This window comes from Micropterus dolomieu, linkage group LG03, assembly GCF_021292245.1.
Source record: "Micropterus dolomieu isolate WLL.071019.BEF.003 ecotype Adirondacks linkage group LG03, ASM2129224v1, whole genome shotgun sequence".
Classification (NCBI taxonomy): Eukaryota; Metazoa; Chordata; class Actinopteri; order Centrarchiformes; family Centrarchidae; genus Micropterus; species Micropterus dolomieu.
In genome coordinates, this window is record NC_060152.1 from 2,740,132 (window position 1) to 2,746,701 (window position 6,570).

The window sequence follows — 6,570 nt, forward strand, 5'->3', positions numbered from 1 at the left end:
AAAGAAAGAAAGAAAGAAAATAAAACAAGTAAAGTTACTGGAACTGAGGTAAACATCAATGTCGCTTTGACTTTGTTGCGCTGGTCGAATTCTTGGGGCGTTGCCAGGAGAGGCACACGTGCCGATGCGTGCCATAGCGTCCAGAGAGCAGAGCAGAAGACCAGAGCATGAGGAGAAGAGAAGAGAGCGAACAACGTCGCTCAATGGTCAAACAGTTTTACCGTTCTAAGTTAAGCATTTGGTAACAGGATAACAATTGTCAAATTATTGGTCATGATAAATGAGTGACATTAATACATTAACGGCATTTCCGACGATGGTATGTAATACTTATTTCGTCCACTTGGGGGAGCTCAGGTTACATGAGGAAAGCTTAGATTAATCCAAACAATCTTTCCTTAGGAACTGGGGAATTTAGTTATTTGGCCTTAAATTCAAGCCGGCAATTAATAGAGTATAGTATGACATTTCTTTATCATCATTTCTAAAGGAATTGTGTGAGAAAGTATTGTGAACAAGCATTGGTTACACATAAGATGAAGGAGTGTCCTCAATCTTGCTGAAAATAAAAACACTGCCAAAGTAACTTATTTAGATTCTTTTCAGCAATAATATCAACGACAGATAGCAACAACATGGTAACATAACTACTCAAATAGAGGCAAACGTAATCAAGTAACTAAAATATTTAAACAGTTAATGCTTTGAGTCTTTGGAGACTGCAGTCTTTGTTTACACAAAGTTCCGGGCCTCCGTAGTGCTCTGGATTTTGTTACTTCTGGGTGTGAAGTGGGTGTCCCTTTGATGGGGTAACGAAACACATAGCAAGGTCAGTTGCCACGGTTACGCGTGTGGCGGGTGCAGTTTAGGTTTTCCTGCCCCCCTCCAAGGAGAGTTCCGATAGGCTGTTCAGGGAAATGCTAATCGCTGGTTAATGTCCCTTTTGTCAGTTTAACAGTCAGGCACCGCGTTATCAGGCTTCGGACTCAAAAGGTACCAGTTTTACGATCAACTGCTCATGAATACCACTTAGAGAAAGTGACCTCCACCCCCTTACTTTTGTTGGGGTGTCTTCAGCCATCTGTTGAAAGTCGATCTCAACCTTCCTGCTCCTCTCTCTCAGGGAGAGGGGGATAGTTTTGAGTAGCTCAAATTTATTTAATATAAAATGCACAAATCCACACTGTTGTCCACTACACCAGCGCTAGCCATCTTACCTTCGCACTACAACTGTGTCACTGTCAGTTTGACGGTTTTTGAATGAGCTGCTTCTTTAACTTCAGTGTTCCCACAGTTTGTGTTTGTCACATGTAGTCCCGAGTTTACATTCTGCTGTCCCTCATTCAGGTACTAGTCTGTTGTCGTTCTTCTTTATTGTTCCTGCAGGTTGGACTTGGGGATCGCTCTGTCAGTATGTCCAGCTGCTGTGTAAACTCTCCTATCACAGCTGTGACGACCCCTGTGGGGCTGTCCTGTGTAATCCTCTTGTGCTTACATTCTTTCGATAAATCGTGAACGCCTGAGGGCCCCAGAGTGTGTCAATTACTGAAGTCTGGCAGTAGTGCAAGCTCTCTCTCTCTTCCTTCCTCCGTTGTCACCGAGGCATCCCCCTTCAAGGATGTGGCTGAGGCCGTTTTGAGTTCTCTGTTGTTTTATTTCTACACTTCAACACCCTTACGTACACTATACTTCCACTCATTCAAACCTATCACTACTGACTTTGACTGATTTTTCACACCACATGCTTTGCTTTACGTTCTATTTAGATTTATTGCTCATTATTTGGTAAAAAGAAATTATTTTGTTATACTTTCAATATTTTGTTGTAGGTTATTTAGTTTGTTTGATTAATTCATTAAAAAGTTTGTTTGGCACGTGGTTGACCGGATGATTAGTGACTGGTGTGCGTGTGGTTAGTTCGTTTGGAGACGCACCACAGTCTAGGGGTGGATATGTTTGCCTCAGTTTTCACGGGTGTCGTTTGATCATGGTCCGAAGAGAAGGTAAGTGGACTTCCCTGATGCGCTGTGTTTCGGAGTTTCCCCTGGTAGGATGAATGGCGTTTTCCCCTTTGGGTTACGTCAGTTTGGTTTTTTTGTGTAGTGTTGTGGCAAAGTGGCTAGTGTCAGCTGTTCTTTTGACAGTTGTCTCGGGAGCACGTCCATGAGATTGTGTAAAATTGCCTGGCAATGGGTCGCTGTACAAAACCGCTGGTTTTTGGGGATCTTGCGGAAGGAAGAGTGTTTGTCGGACATGGCAGTGTCAGAGTCCGTGTTGATGTCAGGGTTGACATTTGAGCAGCAAAAGGAGTTACTGAGGGAAAAAACAGAGCGCCAGATTACGTTGGGAAAAGTAAGGCAGCAAACGGAGAGAAGGAAACTAAAGCTGCAGGAGTATAAATTAAAGTTGATCGGGGATGGTAAGATCCCATTTAATGTGTCAGGTGCTCAACAGTCATTTCCTTCTGACGTTCCCCAGTGTTCTGTGGATATCGGGCCCAGTTTACATTTGATGCCAACGTTAAATGAGAAAGACCCAGACACATCCTTTAATTGTTTTGAGCGAGTGGCCGATGTGAAAAATTGGCCGGATGTTGACAGGATTTTACTGCTGCAGTGCATCCTGAGTGGTAGAGCCCAGGAAGCATATTCAGCATTAAGTATTAGTGGTTGTATAAATTATGAAAATGTAAAATCGTCTGTCCTTAAAGCATATGAGTTGAGGCTTATCGTCAGAAATTTAGAAACTGGGAAAAGGGCGATAGACAAACTAATGTGGAACATGCTCGTGACCTGTTGTCTCACTTTAATCGGTGGTGCTCCGCTACTAGTGTTCACACATTTGAGGGTCAGTGTGAATTAATTGTGTTGGAGCATTTCAAAAATTCCATTCCTCAGCGTGTTGCCACTTATGTGAGTGAGCAAAAGGCAACCACTGTACTTAAAGCGGCTGAGTTAGCGGATGATTTTTTGAAGTGAAGTTTTGGGTATGTGTGTTTTGGGGCTGACTTAAGATGTAGAAGTAATAATTAAAGCAATTCTCGTTATAGTGCTCCGTCAATGTCTGGTCCCTCACATGTGCCCAAACCTTTGCGCAGTAGAGATGAGAGTAGCAAGGTGTGTAATTATTGTCAAGACACTGGCCACTGGAAAGATCACTGTCCTGTTTTAAGGTCTAGAAGTAGACGTAAATCTTTTGAGAGCACGTTTCGTCGTCATGCCTTTCTTCTTCTGCTTGTGTAATTCCGGTAGTCTAGACGTCTGTCACATTGCCTGACCCCGTTAGCTGCTTGGCAAGCTTTATGACGCATTTTCATTGTGACGTCACAAGTAAAGGAAGTGAAGGGCTGGACTACAAACAAGCTGTTTTCAAGCGGTTCAGAGCAGAGTTTTCTGTGGGAGATGGTAACTCCCTTTTTGCTGGACTTTGGGCTTTTTCACTCTGCAAACCTGTTACATGCACAAAAAAGATATATAACTTAATAAAGGAGAGGGAAAAAGACAAAAAGCATAATACCACCTCTTTAATAATATTCCAAAGAAATGTTGTTATACACCACTGGGAAGTAGTGCCAAAAACCTCATAAACATGTCAATAAATTAATTAATTTTACTTGTCTGCCTTACTGTCTGAATTTTTGATGATCTGATGATCTTTGCTGTGTTATCATTCAGGACCTCCTGTTGCAGTTTGTCGGCATGAACTTAAATCTAACCTGAAGAAGAAGTTCCAGTGTGTGTTTGAGGGGTTGCTAAAGCAGGAAACCCAACCCTTCTGAACCAGATCTACACAGAGCTCTACATCACAGAGGGAGGGACTGCAGAGGTCAATGATGAACATGAGGCTAGACAGATTGAAACAGCATCCAGGAAACCAGACAGACCAGAAAGAACCATCAGACAAGAAGACATCTTTAAAGCCTCACCTGGAAGAGATGAACCAATCAGAACAGTGATGACAAAGGGAGTGGCTGGCATTGGGAAAACAGTCTTCACTCCAGTTCACTCTGGACTGGGCTGAAGACAAAGCCAACCAGGACATCCAGTTCATATTTCCATTCACTTTCAGAGAGCTGAATGTGCTGAAAGAGAAAAAGTACAGCTTGGTGGAACTTGTTCATCACTTCTTTACTGAAACCAAAGAAGCAGGAATGTGCAGCTTTGAAGAGTTCCAGGTTGTGTCCACCTCATTGGATGTGCTGCTGACAAACCTCATCAGGAGGAACCTGCTTCCCTCTGCTCGCCTTTGGATAACCACACGACCTGCAGCAGCCAATCAGATCCCTCCTGAGTGTGTTGACATTGTGACAGAGGTCAGAGGGTTCACTGACCCACAGAAGGAGGAGTACTTCAGGAGGAGATGAGGACCAGGCCAGCAAAATCATCTCCCACATTAAGATATCACGAAGCCTCCACATCATGTGCCACATCCCAGTCTTCTGCTGGATCACTGCTACAGTTCTGGAGGAGGTGTTGAAGACCAGAAAGAGAGGAGAGCTGCCCAAAACCCTGACTGAGATGTACATCCATTTCCTGGTGGTTCAGTCCAAACTAAAGAACATCAAGTATGATGGAGGAGCTGAGACAGATCCACACTGGACTCCAGAGAGCAGGAAGATGATTGAGTCTCTGGGAAAACTGGCTTTTGAGCAGCTGCTGAATGGCAACCTGATCTTCTATGAATGAGACCTGACAGAGTGTGGCATAGATATCAGAGCAGCCTCAGTGTACTCAGGAGTGTTCACACAGATCTTTAAAGAGGAGAGAGGGCTGTACCAGGACAAGGTGTTCTGCTTCGTCCATCTGAGAGTTCAGGAGTTTCTGGCTGCTCTTCATGTCTATCTGACATTCATCAACTCTGGTTTAAATCTGCTGGCGGGCACCTTTTCCTTGTTTGACTTTTGACCTTCCTGCGGTCGAAATTATTTAGAGATAAACTAACACATTTCTACCAGTGTGCTGTGGACAAGGCCTTACTGAGTCCAAATGGACACCTGGACTTGTTCCTTCGCTTCCTCTTGGGTCTTTCACTGGAGACTAATCAGACTCTCCTACGAGGTCTGCTGACACAGACAGGAAGTAGCTCACAGACCAATCAGGAAACAGTCGAGTACATCAAGAAGAAGATCAGTGAGAATCTGTCTCCAGAGAGAAGCATCAATCTGTTCCACTGTCTGAATGAACTAAATGATCGTTCTCTAGTGGAGGAGATCCAACACTACCTGAGTTCAGGAAGTCTCTCGACAGATAAACTCTCTCCGGTTCAGTGGTCAGCTCTGGTCTTCATCTTACTGTCATCAGAAAAAGATCTGTACGTGTTTGACCTGAAGAAATACTCTGCTTCAGAGGAGGTTCTTCTGAGACTGCTGCCAGTGGTCAAAGCCTCAAAGAAAGCTCTGTAGGTTCATGTATGACTGGATGTATTAATTAATTCAAATGTGGTTTGTACGCTATAGATGGGAAGAAAGCTATTTTGTTTGTCTTTATAACTACTCTCTCTTTAGGCTGGGTGACTGTAACCTCTCAGAGAGAAGCTGCAAAGCTCTATCCTCAATTCTCAGCTCCCAGTCCTCTAGTCTGAGAGAACTGGACCTGAGTAACAGCGACCTGCAGGATGCAGGAGTGAAGCTGCTTTCTGCTGGGCTGGGGAGTCTACACTGCAGACTGGAATCTATCAGGTCAGGATTCAGACCTTTTGCTAAACAGATTATAACACTGTTTAACATTGAAAGTAATGCGTAAGATTACTGAACACAAAATGTTGTTACCAGCTCCACACTTAGGGTACATTTGAATCAATGCTCAGACTAAAAAAGGACTGTGGATCAAGCCAGTGCTTGTGTATTACTGAAATAATAAAATATGAAATTTCCTAAAATTCTTGAGTTTTAGTTTTGCCACTCAAAATAATACGAACTTAAGCACAGAATGATGAAACCGGAACAGTCACCACAAAGTGTATATTTAGCTTTTTAAAAATATAAATATACAGTTTTACTCAAAGTACTATGAAGCCCTCTAAGGTTCTCTATGTGAACTTTAGAGGGCTTCGCAATAACCTTTGCATTACCTCCTAGTTAGAGATGCACTGATTGCATTTTCCCTGACCGATATCAGTGTTTTTAAATATCTGACCTGCCGATTCCGATTTTCTTTCTAAGAACTATAATTACATACATCATTGACCTACTATAAACACACTCTGAGCCTGACACGTATTCCGCCTCTCCTACCATGTCTCCTGCGGCTATTTCTCCGGAGTGGCAGGCAAGGTTGACGCCATAGATAGGCAGGTATGGACGTATGGAAAGGCGGTGGCGTACCTGTGGACTGACCGACAGGGTCGTAGATCGGCACTTTCTCCACAGAATTACGTATACTTAACAAAGTCAGGCGGTCATACACCAGTAGCGGCGACACATTTCGTGTGACAAACAGGCAAGTCAACAATAATCCCAGCAAAGATAAGCGGCGAGCCAAACACAGTGGCGCCATCTTGATCTGATGATCACAAAGTACAGCTGGATAAGACTAGAAAGGCGTTATACAAGTACGGAGCATTTACATGTCC

At 43.5% G+C, this 6,570-nt stretch overlaps 1 protein-coding gene across 1 annotated transcript in view; it reads left to right on the forward strand.

The window, feature by feature from the left end:
- LOC123968335 (protein NLRC3-like) overlaps positions 1-6,570 on the forward strand; it is a 31,380-nt gene that overhangs the window by 18,821 nt on the left and 5,989 nt on the right. The gene's annotated exons all lie outside the window — the stretch shown is intronic.